Below are 20,244 nucleotides of genomic sequence, written 5' to 3' on the forward strand. Positions count from 1 at the left end.
ATGAGCATTCACCACACATTGATCAGCTGAAAAAGAAAAAAAGAGAAAAGAATAGACCTTTGAACTGTGCTTAGGGGATCTCCTAGTTCATCATTTAAAATTATTGTTTTCATTTATTTTCTCTTCCACTTGCAATATTTGTGGAAATAACTAATATTAATATTTTTTTCTTCTATAAATTCTAGTTACTTCATGTAAATCTAATTACACATATACAACTCAGCCAACTAGCAGGATTATTAGCATTGGTTCCGGTTTCTTTTCCTTGTCCAGCATATCTACATGGATAACAGGGTATGTGTAGGCACAGGTTTTTTCAAAGAGTTCAGGTAAATCATTTTTAATAATTCTATTTTATATCTTATAAAGAGATCAACTCTACCCAATATGGCAATTCCTAAAGATATATTTTATGAAACATAGAAGATAGCATCTCATTTATCTATACTCATTTTCTTTCTGTTCATTCAACAGTAACTTTTTATGTGACAGCCACATTTTACAATATTAGTAAGTGTGGTGATTAACAAAATAGATTAGTAGACCATATTATGATCCAGTTATGCTGGGCACAGATATGAATCCCACCCTTATGTATATCTATAAAACACGAATTTAAAGAACAGTCAATAATAGCAGAAAGATGAGTAAAGTAGAGGAAAGGGAGCAGGGGGAGGGAAAGAGAAAGGACTGGGGAGTGAATTAAAGCAAACTGTATTCTATGCATGTATGACTATGTCAAAATGAGCCCCAGTATCATGGATAACTGTAATGTACTAATATAAACATTTAAACATAGGCAAGTAGGTAAGGTTATTTCCCTAACAAAACTCACCACAACCAATAAGGTATCAGTACACACACACACACACACACACACACACACACGAAAGAGGGGGAGAGGGAGGGAGAAGAGGAGGATAGACAGAGATGATAGTACTGTAGGTTTAGGTGAGCTGATTAGAGAAGGCCTCCAGAGGGAGTCATTTGTGCATAGTCCTAAAAGAATTTATGTCCTTAGCTTTGGAAAGCATCTGGAGAGGGAACAGCCCAGGCTAAGGTAAAATGTAATGTATATGTTGAAAACCAACAGCAAGAAAGCCATTGTGACTGTGGAGGATTGAAACAATGAAAGATGTATCCAAGTTGAACAGACAGTCAGGGGCAAAATTATGTGAGGTCTTGTAGGATTTATAAAACTCTAGTTATTACCAAGGGCTGAAGAAATGGTATAATAAATGCATCTTATTTCACTAATGATAAAGCAACAAAACATTGCATTCATCTTCAGAAAGAGCTCTTTAAACAACTTGGGGAACACTCTAGTGTTTTAGAAGCTATTTTAGGCAACTACAGCAAAGACAAGGATTGCAGGTAATTCAAGATATCCTCAACTATCTTTAATGGTGACATGGCATTCTTTTTAAAGTTTCTAAAAATAAATTAATTGATTTTATCTTTTAAATGGATGTGACATCTGTGCTGTGTGTGCCTGTGACAGAGCCTGCGCTGTGGATGAATGTGTGTTGTGGCAGGAATGATTATGTATCCACTCAAACTGAGAACTATAAGAGAATGTAGTACCAATATAAGAGGCGTGTGTTGTGCAAATGATAACTGAGGAGTAAGGAGCCCGTGTTATTTATTTTCTATACAAACTGGAGCATATTCTAGAGTGAAATGGAGAATATTAATAAGCCTTCTGGGAATACTGAGAGAAACTGGCACTATTCAAAGCAAATCAGGACTCAAGATAATGATGTGTCCAAGGAGTTTCAGAAAAGACTGTTGATTGTAAATCATGGGGATTCATGAAGCTTGTTTTGAGAAGATGGTACTGTACCTGGCTTGTGTATAGTAATAGCCTGTGTAACATGTAACTAGACTGAAAAAGTTGGAAATGCATTCTAGTTTAGGTAAATAATGTGGTAAGAAATACACATGGAAGATCAACTATTGATGTATTGATGAATGTGACGAGTTAGAAATAATACCTGATGCCTAAGAAAGGGAGGAGTCTGACATAAAAGCAGAGACTGATGGATTTTTAATCCCATGTAAACATCACTCAAAGTTCCTAGACAGACATGTGACATGAATAATGAATAAAACTACTCTTAAATTCCAATTTGGAATAAGATGAGAATCTTAAAGAATATAATATAAAATGTACATATTGTTAAATTCTGCATAATCTATGTTTGTGCACAGGAATCTTGAACAAGAATAGCTTATTGTATATTACCCAACTGCAAAGCAAAATACCTCTTTTATGCATGAATTTATTTTTTAACTAAAAGTTTAGATTATATGAGTTTTTTGTGTTTATTAAGCTGATTCTGCATACAGGGTAAAAAGCAAAAAAAAATTTGTGTGTGTGTGTGTGTGTGTGTGTGTGTGTGTATAAAGATCTAAACATATTTTTCCATTGGTATAAAATAAAATTTGGACTGGGATTATGGCTCCATGCTAAAGTGCTTGCCTAGCAAGTGTGAGGCACTGGGTTTGATTCTCAGCACCGAATACAAATTATTGACAACTAAAAACATATTTTAAAACATTTTTTTAAAAAAATCTTTTCTTTTGATGGTGTCATATCACCTTATTTCTCTGCATGTGCTCATTGGGTTGAGTCCTGTGTGGCTTGGATCTTGTACTGTAATATGATTTGTGTTACAAAAATCAGTGTTTTGGGTGAAGCTTTTCCATCCATTAAAAATAAGTGATAAGTACTAGAATTTTAAAACTAAATCTATCTTCATAGTCTCCTCATTCTCTGAAATGAAATAACCTTGAATTCCATTTTTGTCAGTTTCTTCAGCTAATCCCTCCATATCCGAATTCCTCATTTTCTTTTTTTTTTAACAGTCACCTCCTAAGTAACTTGTTCCTCATTAAGTTTATGTATTTAACCATTGGTTTCCATTCTTGAAATTTGCAGAAAGCCCTATAGACATAGTTTTCCTATTTTTCAAGCTACCATGTTATCTAAACCTTCCGGATTCCAAAAAATTATAGTAGTTTTATTTCAGTTATTATAGTTTCTAGTAGTTTTATGATTTTGAAAAATATCACTGAATTTTGGAATTATTAATTAACCAACGAACCAGGGAGAGGGGCTTAGGGAGGAAAACATCACAGAACCCACACTTGTAGAAAATTCACAAAACACATCTGAGCAATTAGTGCTCGACAAACAAGGCTGCCCATGTTTAGATTTTGAGAAGAAAATCCCTACTAATATCCTGGAATTAGAAAAAGTTTTAAAAATTAAAACCGTATTGGAACGGACCAAGGGGAAGCCAATTTGAAAACAGAAGTCTGGAAAACTTCTCATGAAATAAAATAAAGAAAAAGGGGTGAAATGGAAAAATAATTGAACCAAAGAGAAGAAACCATGTTTCATGCCAGTTAGACATTTTATTTCCATAGTATACGCATGCCTCTCATTTCTGATAGAAATAAATATGTTCAAATAATGATCATTCAATTCCTTTAATTATATGCATTTTAAGGCATATTTCCCTTTTATGTTTTCTTTAATTGCTCAAAAATTCTCTATCATTTAGTATTAAACATTAACATAACGTCTAGTTGATAAATACCTGTTGATTACAAGTGATGAAATTATGTGGAAATTAAGATACAAATATAATTATAAAAATTAAAACCCATCTATTTTTACGGACAAAATGCTTATAAAAAAGAAAAACTTCTAAAAAGTTCTTATACACTTTATATTATAACCATAAACTCATACCATTTTTTCTAAATTTTTCAAATAACTGAATTTAAAAAGTTTACCCAAAAGTGTCATGGTAGGTGAATTTGCATTAATAGTAATTTGAAGATTTATTGCAGTGATTATATGTCAACAGAGATAAATATGTGTTGTATCATTAGGATTTTTTTCTGAAGCAGGTACACATGGGAACAAACTCTCAGAGCAGAAAATAAACCACTTCAGAGTCTCCTGACAAATAGACAATATTCACCATTCCTATATGGCACATGACAATGTGACAAATAAATTACTTTTAATAAAACCATTAAAGATTCACATGAAGGATTAATGAGCATTACTTAAATTGTAAAAGTACAAAAAACATTTATGAAAAATTACATTGAGTATAAGAAGTTGACAGCCAATTTCATTATAACAATTTATCTCTACCTAAAGATTCTCAGCTGCATCCATATGATAAATATATTTTTAAAAAGCAATCAAAGTTGCAACCCTCATTTAACATATAAAATTTAAGCAATTGTAATTCTGGTGGGTTTTGGTACTCACCTACCTCAATGGGGGGTAGTTCATAAGACTCATATTTGTTTCTATTAATATTTTTGCTATAACAAATATTCAAATTCACACAATAACAAATTTTCAATGCCTAAAATTGCATAGCATGAAATAAAAAGGAGCAAACATATCTTTTAAAAATTCACTATCAAATTTAAAAAAATGTTGTGTGTTTTGAATACTTAACAGGTAAATCCTTTTGCTTTAATACATAGGGAAATATAAATTTTATTCCAGTTATATGTCAATAACAAGTTAATCCTTTGGATAATAAATAATGTTTTATTAAATAAAAAAAACAGGAAAAATGTGAAAACTTTTTTTTTGCCAATAATGGTTTTCATCTTCCTTTTGAATATTGCCCAGAAATTTAATCCTTTGCAGTCATCAATCATTTCCATCTATGGATTCCTCTTTATTGAAGAAAATACTTGCTAACTTAAATGATAAGTACTTGCGGGACTTTTTATGATTAAATTTAGAAAATTCTTTAAGTCTTAATATAAGTTAGGCATAAGGATTCATGATTGTGACTGTCCAACAATAAAGACTTCTGTGAGCATCTTCAATTCAGGCACACAGTGCTGTGTTTTTTATAAGCAGTCTCTATCAGCACAGTATTTCCTTACTGTTTCACATAGTATGATTCTGCCATTATGGTTTAATTTAGATGAGACTTAATGGTTAATAGGAGAGTTGACAACCTGCTTTTATTCTAGTAAGATTTAAACATTGTGATTTGTCACTGTTTTAGGCACTAAACTTTTAATTTAAAAAATTAGACCCCGAATCTATCTAATTCAATTTAATAAATATTTGAAACCATTTCTTAATCAGTAGGGTTTTTTCTTTTTTTCAAAGGAATATGTAGACTTAGTAATCATTCTTGGCCAAGTTTTTGATCTTCTCTATATCTTAATTTCGTCCTCTTTAAAACAGGTCACCTATTCCTGTAAGGATTAAGTTAATATACAGAGAACACTCTTTCTTCCTGGAACATAGTGAGCTATAAATTCTCTGGATCCTAGTGGTGTCCCACTCAGATGTCTTTCACCTGGTTAAGGCCACCATCCAGCAGCTGCTGTGAGTGTTGGCTACTGCCCTTGCTCAAGGAAACTTTCCTCATCTGGAAAGTTGTGCTCTCCAACCTTATTGCACCCCAAATTCCCCATCCAGGAACTAATAACCAACTGGTTGACTCCTTGTCTCCCATTGCCTCAGTCACTGATTCTACAGCAGAATGTGTGTTTAAGATCCCCATGTGGGATCAGTCTTAAGCTATTCTCTTAGCAGACACCCCATCCTTGCTTTACTTTTTTTTTTTTTTTGTCCTTATGCCATCCTGCATCCTTAATTCCTTCTTCTGAGAACACCCCCTCCATAAGCCCCATTCAAAAGAATCCCTTTCCTTGACTCTAGGTCTAGGAATCTGTTAAGGTAAATAATAATAATAATAATAATAATAATAATTATTATTATTATTATTATTATATTTTGCCATCTAACGTTCTGATTTAATGATGGATAAACTTGCAGATCACCTTGTTAATGTCTTATAGATGAACTGCAAAGTCTTGTAGTAATTCTCCATGACTTTTTTTTTTTTAAGTTCACAATTTTGAAAAGCAAGGTCTTATTCCCTGACAAGATTCTAGAAGACAGATTCTGTTGCTTAAGGGCTGGGATCTGTGAACCTTGCCAATGAATTATGGGAAATCTTCAATGGATACTTTTTAATGCAAAGTTCAAAATCTAAATTGAACTTGTGCTACTATTTCACATTGCTAAGTAAATGCTGACCCAGATCTGGTAGTTTAGAGCTCAATACAAATAATTTTAAACCCCTTGGTAAAGCAATAAATTTTTTCGGCTGTATTTTGCAAAAAGTTAACAATGACCTTTATATTTAGACACAAGACGCCTAGGATATAAATGTCCTACAGAGTGTAAAGTCTTCCACAGAGAAAATAAGAATAGTTACTCTCACCCAGCTCATATAATCATTCAAAATCTAGAGCTTGGAATTCACTTGCTTAGAGCTGTTTAAGTTGTGGATCATGGGAGAATGTCAGTTTACTGCTGTTTCTATATAAATAATCTTTTCTTTATATTCTGTTTTGCTAAAGGTGTTTTTAATAATATGCGCATGAAATTTCTATTTTGTCTTGGTGACATAATTTTGAAGAAGAAATCTGCTTCTTTTGACTTTAGGTAACAGCATAATAAAAATACATGTCTCAAAAACTTAAAAAAATAGAATTAGTACTTTGTTTTGTTCGGCCAAGATAATGGGAATTTAATGTAATAATACAGCCTCTTTGTATTAAGGTACTTTCATTTTTTAATAGATGACAAATGTTCTCTCTTGCATTCTGCAGATCATTTTTTAAAAAGCCTTGATTATGTGGTATTAAGAATCAGACAGCTTTATTCTGTTGTTACTCTTAGGATGCTTGCTTCTGGCTGTGTTTTATGGATGAAACTTGACGTTTGTAGAAATTAAATACAACTGTACATGATGTAAAATGCCTTTGCATTGTACCAAACTCTGTATTATACCAGGTCATTTGTCCTGAGATAAGAGATAAATTATTGAGCTGTTCCTTCATGTTGAACACTCTCATTTATGTGGCTCATTTAATCTTCAATGTTACCATATAACATTACTATACCATTTTATGGATACTGAAACTAAGGCTCAAGAAAATTAGAATATAATACCTGAAGCGGTATGATATGAGGTTAGAATGATTCAGACAATGTTGGATTTTTTTCCTCTGATATTGCTCAACCATGATACCACTTCATAATATTTGTGGGAGAGGAGAAGAAGAATTAGTATTAAATGTATACACTGTATAACTCAGAGTAAATTCTCAAGTTAATACCTTCCCAGACCCATCTTATATCCCCACAACACACTGAAAAAGTGATTTGCTTATAATAATTTATCACTACTTGTTGATCTCTTAGCTGGCCAAATCCAGCAGCTAGAATGATCTTTGTGTATGATCCATTCAGTAGCTTGAACTGCCAAATAAGCTGCCTCAACATAGTGTCAAAAGGCATGTTCAAGCAAAAGCAAAGTAAGTAACCATATATGAGTCTATTAACCTGAAACAGTGATTGGAGTACTTTAAGATCTAATATTCCTTCAACCTTTCAAAATCCATTTAACCTAGCAGAATTAAATCGTGAAAATATTTCATAATGCCATTGTAAAAGTGACTCTTTGTCTTTTGATCACTGACAATATATTCTATATTCTTAAAGTTGCCTACATTATTTCTCAGTGTCTGAATTTAGCCTAACTTCAAGCATCTCTTCAACTCATCTTTGGAATGCCAAAATAATCACATTTAGATCTTAGCAAATATGCAGTGAAGTTTAAAATGTGAAAACAAATCTACATTTGTACTCTAAATTTAGAGAGGTTTATATGCATACATATATACATGTTTTATCCTAGCTACTCATTTATTCAACAAACATTATTATACAAGAGGCCTCCTTGGGTTATAAGGATATAGGGGTGAAAAAGATAGATTTAGTCTCTGCTCTTCAACAGAGCAGAATGATACTTTCTAGCATAATAAAGATATACACCAGCAATATAAGAATATAGTTTTCATGAATTTCAGGTTATATCCTCACATATTAAGCTGTAACATAATAATTGGGCTATTTTCTACACTTTCCTTTAAGATGTCATCAATTCAAAAGTTCAAAGTGATAGCATCAACTACAAACTTTCAAAGAAAAAGTAATTATAGTGTCAATTTTTGTTACTTTATTTATTGGTACTGGGGCTTTAACCCAAAAGCACTTTACTACTGAGCGACATCCCCAGCCCTTTGTTTTATTTTATTTTTTTTTATTTTGAGACAGGGTCTCACTTAGTGGCATAGTGCCTTAATAAATTGCTGGGGCTGACCTCAGATTTATAATCTTTCTGACTCTGGAGTCTCTGAGATTACAGGTGTGCACCATCATGACATTCTGTAATGTCCATTTTAAAAACTGTTATCATTTTTGCCAGCATCTTGCTAAATTACTCAAGCATCTTCACATAAATTAGTTATCACAGAAATGGGGAGAGGAATCATAATGGACCATGGAATTTTAAAAGCAAATATGATTATAAACAAAGAGCAAATACAGCAATGTTTACATTACATATTCTCTGAAGCATCATTAATCAAATTTGACTCCCAAATATATTAAACTATAAATGAAAAACTATTTAAAAATAAAATTTACACATTGTAATAAAAAACAACTTACAGTTATTTAGTAAACAACTTTGAATCTCACATTATAGGAATAACCCAGAAAGGATGAGATCAGAGATTTTGGTAAATAGAATTTATTAACTGAAAATTTCTGCAGATAGCATAAAACTGAACATTTCATGAAAATAGAGAAACTTGAGTTTTGTTTTCCTTTTTGTAGCTGACAGGAAAAAAGAAACTAGGTTCCCTAAGAGAGTTACATTAATTGGGTCATTGAACTACTCAGATGCTATATCCATTGAGTTCCCTTAAAATCCTTTGACCTTAAGCTTCTGATGTGCAAATACACTATTAAAAAGAACAATGGTTATTTCCAAAATTGTAGTTTATATTAAAGAATGTTGAAATGAATCGCATGTGATTACTCATTGAAATTGTTTTCAAGGACTTCAGAGAGTCCAGTGTGCAGTTTCATTACTCTTTTCCACACGTTTTTGTTAACAGTGCTACTCTTCTGAGAAATGAACATCATTGACCATATAGAAACTCCTGTTTTTATGCCCTGTGGTTGTGGAAATATATCATTTAAGAAATCATCTTATTTGTCAGGGAAGCAAAGAGAATATCATCTGTTTTGTGACACTGAATAAATTGCAGCAATTGCATTCGAAGTTTGTAATGCATAAAACCATAAAATTTGGACATTCAATTAGGACAAAAGAGACTACTTGGAAACTTTTCTACTTCCAAAATTTAGAAATGATGAGTCAATTAAAACAATGGAATACCTGAACTCATAATAAGGAAAATGCCAGATAGTAGAAACAAATATGAACTAAAACCCAAGACATAATTTTGTTAAAATATATGAATTAAAGTTTTAACTGATACATAAAACACAAAATTGCAAACATTAATTGGATATCAGGTGATGTTTCAGCGTATAAATATATTGTGTCATGTCTAAATCTGGTTAAAAATATCTATTTCCCTAAATATTTACCATTTCTTTATGGTAAAAACTTTCAAAATCCTTTCACCTAGCCTTTTGATCTGTATAGTAGATAATTCTTATCTGCGGATACCATAGTGAGATAGCACACAAAAAATTTTTACTTGTATCTAACGGTTAACAGTACCAACCTTTCCCTATTCTTCCTTCCCCTCTGGCTTCTAGTAACCACCCTTCTACTCTCAAATTGTAAAAGATCAACATTTTTAGGTTCCACATACGAGTCAGATCATGTCATACTCATCTTTCTGTGCCTCACTTATTTCATTTAACTTAATGTTCTCCAGTTCATAATGATCACCATATATATTGTCAAAAATGATAGTATTTTATTCTTTCTCTGGCTGAATGATATCTCCTTGTGTACGGGTACCCCATTTTCTTGGTCCATTCATCACTGGGTGAACACGTAGATTATTCCATTTTTAGCTATTATGAATAGTGCTGGGGATACAAATGTCTTTTCAGAATGCTGATATCATTTCTTTTGTAAATTTAAATTTGATGAATTCATTTATTCTAATATTTTTGTTATAAATCTGGTGATTCTCTAAATGTAAAATCATCTGCAAAGAATAACAATTCAACTTCTATTCAAAATTGGTTGCCTTTTATTTTGTTCTCTACTATAATTATCTGGCTAGGATTTCCAGAAGCATGTTGCATATAATTGGTAAAAAGGAGCTTCCTTGTCTTATTCCAGATCTTAAAGAGAAATCTGTCATCTTCTCCACATTCGGTACAGTGTTATTTCTTGGTTTATTATATATGACCTTTATCATGTTAAGGAATGTTTCTTCTCTGCCTAATTTGTTACGTGTTTTTATCATGAAGGAAAATTTAATTTTATCAAATGCCTTTTTCTGCATCTAATGAGATGATCACATGCTTTTTGACCTTCATTCTGTTTATATGGTTTATCATGACTGTTGATTTGCATATATCGAACAATACTTATATCCATAGGATGAACAGAACTTGATTGTGATGAATAATCTTTTTAATGGATTTTTGGAGTGGGTTTGCTGGTATTTTGTTGAGGATTTTTTATCAATATTAATCAGAGTTCTTAACCAGTAGTGTTTGTTTAATTGTATTTTTTGTTTAATAGTATCTTTTTTGGTTTGGTATCAAAGTAATGCTGAACTTATGTAATATGTTCAAAAACAGTATTTTATCTTCTATTTTTTGGAATAAAAAAGGAAAAGGTATTGGTTTTTTAGATGTTAAGGAGAATTCAGCAGTAAAGCCATCTAATCCTGGGCATTTCTTTGGTGGAAGAATTTTTGTTAGGGATTTTTTTTTGTTTTGTTAATTGTTCAAAACATTACAGAGCTCATGATATATCATCTTTCATACATTTGACTCAATTGGGTTTTGAACTCCCATTTTTACCCCAAATACAGATTGCAGAATCACATCTGTTACATACTCACATTTTTACATAATGGCATATTAGTGACTGTTGTATTCTGCTACCTTTCCTATCCCCTACTATCTGTTCCTTGTTATGGTGCTCAGATTTTCTATTTCTTCATGATTAAATATTGGTAAGGTTTGTTTGTCTAGGAATTTGTATATTTCTTATATCAGATTTTTAAGGGGATATAAAAGTGTCTATTTTTAGATAATATATTCATCTATGTGTAAAACCCAAGATCATTGACAAAATATTCTATAATAAGTAATTAAAACAAGGCTGCATAATACAAGCTCAATATATAAAAGTCGGTTACTCTATTATTCTTTTTTGTTAAACATGGCAGTAGAATCTATTGTGATATATTCATACAAGCATGGAATATATCTTATTCTAATTAGGATCCCTGTTCTTATGGATGTACACAAAGTTGAGATTCACTGTGGTGTATAAATATATGTACATAGGAAAATTATGCCAGATTCATTCCACTGTCTTTCCTATTCTTATCCCTCTCCTTCCCTTCATTGCTCTTTGTCTAATCTACTGAACTTTCTATATTCCACCCTCATTGATTGTTAGCATCCACATATCAGAGAGAACATTTGACTTTTGGTTTTGGGGGATTGACTTATTTAATTTGGCATGATAGTTTCCAGCTCCATCCATTTACCCACGAATATCATAAAGTCATCAACCTTTATGGCTGAGTAACATTCCACTGGGTATATATACCACTATGCTTTATCAATTCATCTGTTGAAGGGCACCTTGTTAGTTCCACAGCTTAGCTATTGTGGTTTGTTATTCTTTAAACATTGGTGTGGCTGTTTCACTGAAGCATGCTGATTTGCATATATTGCATATATTGTAAGGAGTAGGATAACTGGGTAAAATGGTGGTTGTATTCCTAGCTTAATGAGGAATCTCCATACTGCTTTTCATAGTGGTCATACTAATTTTCAGTCCCACAACTAGTGTATAAATGCGCCCTTTTCCATACATCCTTGCCAACATTTATTGTTACTTGTATTATTTTTTCTTTTGGTACTGCGGATTGAATTCAGTGTCACTCAACTACTGAGCCATATCCACAGACCTACTTTGTATTTTTATTTAAGAACACAGTCTCACTGAGTTGCTTATTCCTGGCCATTACTGAGGCTGGTTTGAACTCATGATCCTCCTGCCTCAGTCTTCAGAGCAGCTGGGATTACAGGTGTGCACCAACTGCACCTGGCTTGTTACTTGTATTCTTGAGAATTGCCATTCTGATCGGAGTGAGGTGAAATTGCAGTGTAGTCTTAATTTGCATTCCCCTGTTAAAGAAGTTGAACTTTTTTTTTTAATTTGTTGACCTTTGTATATTTTCTTTGAGAAGCATCTGTTTAGTTTGCTGAATTATTGATTGGGTTATTTATTTATTGGTTTTAAGCTTTTTGAGTTCTTTGTGTATCATGGAAATTAATGTCTTATCTGAGGTGTGGGTGGCAAAGATTCTCTTCCATTCTATAGGCTCTTTTTTCATGCTTTTGATTGTTTTCTTACTGGTAAGAGGTTTTTTAATTTGATACCATCCTATTTATTATTATTTTTGTTTGTTTGTTTTTACTTATTGTGCTTTAGGAATCCTATTAAGAAAGTCAGTTCCTATGCCAATATGTTGAAGTGTTGGGCCTACATTTTTTTTTTGTATTAGGTACAGGGTTTCTGGTCTAATATATAGTTCTTTGATTCATATTAAGTTGTGTTTTGTGCAAGGTGAGAGATAGTAAATTTCATCCTACTCCATATGGATTTCCAGTTTTCCCATCATCGTTTTTTGAAGAGGCTATCTTTTCTCTAATGAATATTTTTGGCTAACCTATTAAATTTGTTGGCATTTAATTGTTCTTAATTTATAATGATACTTTATATTTCTATGGTGTTAATTGTAACATCTACCTTTGGTCTCTGATTTTAAGTCTTCTATCTCCTTTTCTTAATCTAACTAAGAGTTTGTCTACTTTTTTTTTTTTAAACAGCTCTTTGTTTCATAGATTGTTTGTATTTTTAGTCTATATTAATTTGTTTCAATCTTTAGTATTTCTATCCTTCTAATTTTATGTTTGTTTCTTGTTTTTCTAGTTCCTTGAGGTGCAATAGTAGGGAGTTTGAGATATTTTTGCTTTTGTCACGAAGGCATTAATTGCTGTAAACTTTGCTCTTAGAACTGCTTTTGATATGTTCTGTAATTTGAGGTATAAGAATCTCCATCTCCATTTGTTTCAGGAAGTTTTAAATTTTCTTCTTGATTTCTTCCTTTATCCATAGATTGCTCAAAAGTCTTTCTTTTTTTTTTTTTAACTTCCATTTGTCTTTATAGTTTCGACTTTTCTTGTTAATGATTTCTAGTGTATTGTATCGTGGTCAAAAACGATATTTTATATGATTTTTTTTCAAAAATCATTAAGACTTGTGGGCATTTATGATCTACACAGAATGTTTTCTATGCTTGTAAGAAAAATGTCTTCAGCAGATTTTTGAGGCAATGTTATGTAGATGTCTTTACATTCCTCATATCTAAAGTGCAATTTAATTTTGATGTTTTGTCAATTTTCTGTGTGGATGATCTGCCTACTACTGAAAGTGGCATATTTAAAGTCCCCACATATTATTGTATTGGGATCTCTCTATCTCTCCCCTTAGCCTATTAATATTTGCTTTGCATATTTGGGTGCTCAATATTGGGTATATTTATATTTAGAATTGCTATTTCTCTTGTTGAATGAACCCCTTGATCATTATATATTTATATATTGCCTATATCTTGTAGAGCATGCTGAATTTGCCTGTGTAATTACTCTTACCAGTGTGTTTTTCACCTTCCCCTGTTTTCTTCTGGCTCATTAATATCTATTACACTATGAAGAGATGCCTTTAGCATTCCTCGTAGGACAGGTGTGGTGAATATATCTTCTCTCTGATTTCATTAGTTTAGTCATGTCTTTATTTCTCCATCTCTTGGGCACTGTATTCTCCATTGGCATGTGTTCTGTTTTTCTTTTTATTTTTCTTTCTCACTTACTACTGTGAAAATACCATATCTCTCGCTCATAGCCTGTAAGGATTCTGCTGGGAAGTTCATTGCCCAGGAAATTATGATACCCTTATGTGTCATTTGTTTATTTTCTCTTCCAAATCTTCTCCTAATCTTTTACCATAGAGCTGGGTTATGTCTTAGGTAGAGTTTGGTTGAGTTAAATCTGACTGTTGACCTTTCACCTTCTAAATCTGCATATTTGTACCTGGCATTAGATTTGGGAAGTTGTCGGCAATTATTTCTTTGAATAAGCTTTCTTACTCTGGAATTCCAAGTTCTTCTTGGATCCCAAAAACTCAAATATTTGTTCATATGATACTGTCTCAGATTTCCCATTAGCTTTCTTCAGTTTTCTTCACTCATTTTTTTTTCTCCAACTCTGAATTTTCAAATATCCACTTTCAAACTCATTAATTCTTTCTTCTGTTTGTTGATACTGATGCCTTTTATTGGTGTTTTTAAATTAACCAAATGTATTTCTCCACTTGATTACTTGGGTTACTTTAATTGATTTAATCTTTCAAGTTATGTGTTAGAATATTGTATTTTTTGTCCATGTATTCTTGAACTCATTGAATTTCCTTAAACAGTTGTTTCAAATTCTCTGAAAATTATCCCATACTGATTGTTATCTGGTCGGTTTTTGGTGCCTATATTTGACTCTTACCTTAGGTCATAGTTTCTTGAGAGTTCTTGATATTTCTTAATGTGTGACATTTTCTGAGAATTTAAGGATTAGGTTTTTATCCCAATCTTCCTTATCTGGATTTTCAGAAATTGTAAACAGACTAGCATTAGTCAGCTTTCCATTTCTGTGGCAAAATACCTGAGAAAACTAATTTAAAGGAGGAAAGATTTATTTGGACTCATGGTTTCAGATGTTTTAGTCCCTTGTCAGCTGACCCTACAGTTTCTAGGCAGAACATCATGGCCAGGAGATGTACCAGAACAAAGCTACTCACTTCATAGCAATCAAAAGCAGAGAAAGAAATGGAAAGAAAAAAGAGGGGGTGACAAGGAAGAAAGGGGCTGGGAGGCTGGGACAAGATACACCCATCAAGCATATTTGACCAGTGGCCTATCCTCCAACTAGAACCCCACCTTCTCAGGTTTCTGCCAATTCCCAATAGCACTACCAATGACTATGCCTTACAGAAAGTTATTAAGTCATTTGGAATGGTACCCAAATGACTGAGGACATTTGGATCCAAACTATAGCAAGAAGGATCATTTTCTCTTAGCTTATAGTCACTTCTACTTTTTATGAACTGGATAGTGCCAGGTCTGTTGCCAGGTGTCTACAATTGGCATGTTGGCACTGTTTTATCACCAGCAAGCGAGTTAAAGAGTGTCCCAAATCAATAGTTGAAATGTTGTTCAGCATGAACCAGGGGAGTGCTTAGGGAGAACAGTCCATATCCACAAGTTTTCCTGAGAATGGGGTAGCCCAGAAAACCCCTTCCACAGACACCATCTTGTGATAAGGTATTGTGGGATTTTCTGAGACTCTACATAGAATCACCATGGATCAACCAGCTCTAGGATCCTATGGCCACCAATGCTGCCAAGCTCACATACCACAAAGATCAATGAAACACTGCTCTTGGCTGTCTATTGTTTTGGTAAACTTGTGGCACAAGACTTCTACAACCAGCCACAAATGATGCTAGTTGGAATATGAGTCTAATAAACTGGCACTGTGTATATTCCTTTGGCACTGGGTCTATACCAGAGGTTCCATCTGCAGGTAGGCCTCTGCCCAGGGGCATTAAGACCTGCCCAGATTTAGAATTCACTTGCCTATCACTAAATCCTCAGACCAAGTACTATACTTACAAACCCACATACCCCAGCTAATAGTTTCTTCTCCATGCTATGCTGCCCAAGATTGGGGTAGTGTTAGCGAAGGCAGTTCTTTAGGTAGACTCATGCTAAGCTGGGTTGTATGTTAATCTCACAGCTACTAGAACTTTCACAGTCCCATGGGTGCACCATAGCTAGTGGTGACTGGCCTAAACATGAGTCTGTCCTACTAAGCAAAGTTTCTTCCCAATACCAGGGCAGTTCTATAGTTCTATCTTCTAGCATTGGCTTTGCAATAAATGTGCTGCCTGAGATTGGATATAAGATAGTGGAGAAAATCTTGGGCCATCAGAGCTAATGCTAAGCTGTATTTCACCTGAGTTTCCCAATTTCAGAGACCTGCATAGTGTAATATGGATGCGGGAAAGGAAATGTGCCTCACGCTCATTCCAAGTCTACAAGTGATACAGGACAAAACTTAAGTCAGTCCCAGGCATTTCCTGATGTGAGGACAGGTCTATCTATTCCATCTTTGAGCTATGCCTTACAGAAAGTGCTAGTAGCTGTGAGATTAACATACAACCCAGCTTAGCATCAGCCTACCTAAGGAACTGCCTTCAGTTTCTACTTAGTTAAGGATCTCACCCTGATGGACCTGGTACTGGGCACCAAGACAAAATTCTATTTTAGCTTTAGTTTCCTGTTCCCAGTGGTAGAATCTTGCTTCTTGATGTACTATCCAAGATTGGAGAAAGGATGTTGGAAGCTGTCTCTGCCTACTAACACAATTCCAGCAGTTTAGTTCATAGATATTATCCTGGTAGCAGGTGTTATAGGCCTCTCCCTGGCAATGGGTCTCACTACAGAGGACCTGGAACTAGCTGGGTTTCAAGCCTAAGACCTGAATTTAATTCCCTCTTCTTCCTTCAAGCATGTGGCATCTCTACACACTGCTATATTGCTTGGATATGGAGATGAGATGATATGGGCAACTTCCTCCTGCCTTCTCAGTATATCTTTCCATTTTGTTATACCAAAAGCAGGCACTATGATCATTCATCTTATTCTCTTAGCTATTGCTAAGGTGCTTTGGTGCTTGAATAACACTTCCATTTGTCATGCCTATGGGTAGATGTTCACTGGAGGATATTACTCAGCTACCATCTTACTCCACCTGTGAGATGAATTACATTTTATGAAACTTATTTGAGTAAGGAGAAGATTTTAAAACCAGGTAGAATTCCTAACTAAAGTTGTTTCAGAATACCCCACTCTACCACATTTGTAGGCTGTGTTTATTTCTACAGAAAAGGAAGTGACAGAGAGATACAAAAACAATTTGATTAGTCACAGTCAGCATCTGCCTAATATGGACATGGTGGATTTAGTTGGCATACTGTGAGCTGTTGAAACTTGATTCCTGTGACTGGCTGAAAATTAGACATCTGATACAAGAATATCCCCTTAATTAAATTTGCAATTTGTTTACATACTAAGTTAGGATGCAGTTTGTTACATGTGGAGGCAGCTTTAGGCTAAAATTTAATACAGAAGTACAAAATCAGACTTAGGCGGAGCTTATCAGCTTAAAAGTTTATTTTATTAATACTGAAGACATCTTGGAACAAGCCATAGAAATTGGCCATAAAGCCTAGAAGCTTGAAGATGAAAGATCCTGCCAGGACAAATGACAAGACATTAGGTCTCTTTGTTACTAAAAGTTGAAATAGCAATGTCTGCATCAAGCCAGGCCCTAGATGTGCTATACTTCTAGTGAACTAGAATGACCCTCACTGTTTCAACATGAAAGACAAAAAGTTCTCCCAGAGAAGCCCAAAGACTCCATAGCACATGGGTTTGTAGGCTAAACGTATAATACCACATGGTAACAAAAATAACACCAGTGAATTTAAAGTGGGTGTATCCTTGGGTATAAGCAGATACAAAAGCATTCTTATGGAAGCTTTTTACAATCTAGGATGTAGAAGATACCTCAAAAATACTCATTGTCTGCTAAAATATACACAAGGATCATACCAAAACATCTACAGCACTTCGAATTGCTTTAGCTAACTATACTGTTTAAAAAGCCTTCAAAAATGTGAAATCACAATTGAGCAACTAGTCTCAATATCTTCTGAAATGAAGAATAATGTCAAATTTTTATCATTTAATAAAAAGGAATATATTAGATTATTTTTAAGGGCCAGGTACACTTAATAGGTAAAAGAAAACTTCATAGGTGGATACAGTAAAGAATTCTAAAGACATTTAGTTCAGTTCAACATTTTTATTTTTGGTATAGATTGTTAGCTTTTTGTTCTGTGCCATTTTTATTTTTTATCCTTCTTGTAATTATGAAATGCTTTTTTACATGAAACCAGAAACTTATTTGAGGAACTACATGAGCATTTTTGAGCCACAAATACTCTCTAAAGTTTAAGAAAAATGTTAATTTTATATTCTTTAGTCTCATTCTATAAATCTTTTATGAGATACCGATTCAATAAATGTTATCAGAGTGTTATGGTTTGGATATGAGCTGTCCCCCAAAGCTCATATTAAACAATGTAAGAATGTTTGGAGGTGAGATGATTAGTTTTTGAAGGCTGTAAACTAGTGATTCATCTAATCTATTTTTTAGATTAATAATTTGGAAGGACTACTGTACTGGTTAGTAAATATAGTCAGGCAGGGCACTGCTAGAGAAAGTAGGTCATTGGGGGTTTGCCTTTGAGGATGATATTTTTTCCTTGGCTCCTCTTTTTCTCTGTTCTCTGGCTTCCATGAGTTTAGCACTTTTCCTCTGCCTGACCTTGCACCATGATGATCTGCCTTGCCTCAGAATCCGAGAGATTGAGTCAGCCAACCATGGACTGAGACTTCTCAAAACATGAACCAAAAATATTTTTTTCCTCATCTAAACTGTTCTTATTATGTATTTTGGTCACAGAGATGTAAAGCAGACTAATATACAGTATAACATAAATAATATTTCAGTGAATGATAGCTTTTAATAGCTCATTGCTTTCTTTCCTCCCAAATTTTAAGTAGTGCACACCAAAAATACAAAAAATTCCAGTAAATTCTAATAAAAAATACTAAATGTCTGTGAGATATGTGTGAATGATAAAATAAACTTCATTATAACAATTAGAAGGTTTCGTATAATTAAATCAGAAGTCCTTGGAATTAGTCTCCTAGAGCATGGTGAGTGCATGCTGAAGTATTTTAGATATACTCCACGGGCCTCCTTTGAAAAAGGCCATGTGGATATTCGTAATAATTTTTTGATATAATATCAAGTGGAGTAAGACTACCAACTATGTAATTATAACCATAAAATAGTTTTCTTTATAAAGAATTTATTAAAATATTTCAAAATTTTCAGGCTTCTGCTAGAACTACCATATATGTGCCTTGAAAATAAAAATATGTTGGCTAAATCTTGCCTAAAATATACATTCAATTCTTCATTGAAAATTTTGTGGAAAACATCAAACACTTAATTTTACATTTTTCCTTTACTGTTGTTTTAAATCTCTGTGTTGTCCCCTTTGTGTTAGGAGGAACCCCTAACCAGAAAGTTTTAGGGAGATGAGCTATCATAAAGATGTACTTTTTATATTATATATATTATTATAGTTCAAGTTCTTAGATGCACTATTTTGTTTTAAAGCTTATGAAGTAGATAATGATATTTCCATTTTATGAATAAGTAAACTTAATCCTTGTTGTTGTTGTTCTTATCACATTTCATAATCATTCATCAGCATTTCTGTCAACCTTCCACCATGTTTTTACCAGAACCAGTCCATCACTTCTTTCCACTTTCTCCATGACTGTCACTACCACTACCACTCACATGTAAGCATTTTGTAACTTCCATGACTATTTTAAAAATACCTGCCTAGGATAGTTGTCATTATTTCTCCTGCTTTCCTTTCTCCTATTCATTTCATTGTCATGATACTACTCCTTATCTATGGAGATTTTGTAAGATATAATTCAAAAGATTCTCAGCCCTGCCACAATCTCACAAAATGGTATAGTTTCATTCACAGCACTTATCAATTGCTTGATATACCCTTATTTGTTGATATACATTTCATTTCCCCCCATTATAATAAAAGCATGGACGTTCCGATTTTTCTTGGAAGGATGCCTGGTCTGAAGTGATCTTCAACCATTGTGTGATGAATAAACCAGTAAATGAATGCAACTCAAATATCTCCTAATTCAGGAAATATTCATTGATCAAAATGACTATGCCCCTCTCTCAAGCTGTATTTACAATTGAATATACATTGCCATCTCTTTATTGCATGCTGATTCATGGGTTTGAATAAATTTCCCTCAGTAAGATGATCTTTGAGAATAAGGAACTGTCTC

The 20,244-nt window shown here is 33.4% G+C and overlaps 1 protein-coding gene across 1 annotated transcript in view; it reads left to right on the forward strand.

Moving 5' to 3' along the window:
• Cntn5 (contactin 5) overlaps positions 1-20,244 on the forward strand; it is a 663,533-nt gene that overhangs the window by 286,209 nt on the left and 357,080 nt on the right. The gene's annotated exons all lie outside the window — the stretch shown is intronic.

This window comes from Urocitellus parryii, chromosome 4 (genome assembly GCF_045843805.1).
Source record: "Urocitellus parryii isolate mUroPar1 chromosome 4, mUroPar1.hap1, whole genome shotgun sequence".
In the NCBI taxonomy this organism is placed as follows: domain Eukaryota; kingdom Metazoa; phylum Chordata; class Mammalia; order Rodentia; family Sciuridae; genus Urocitellus; species Urocitellus parryii.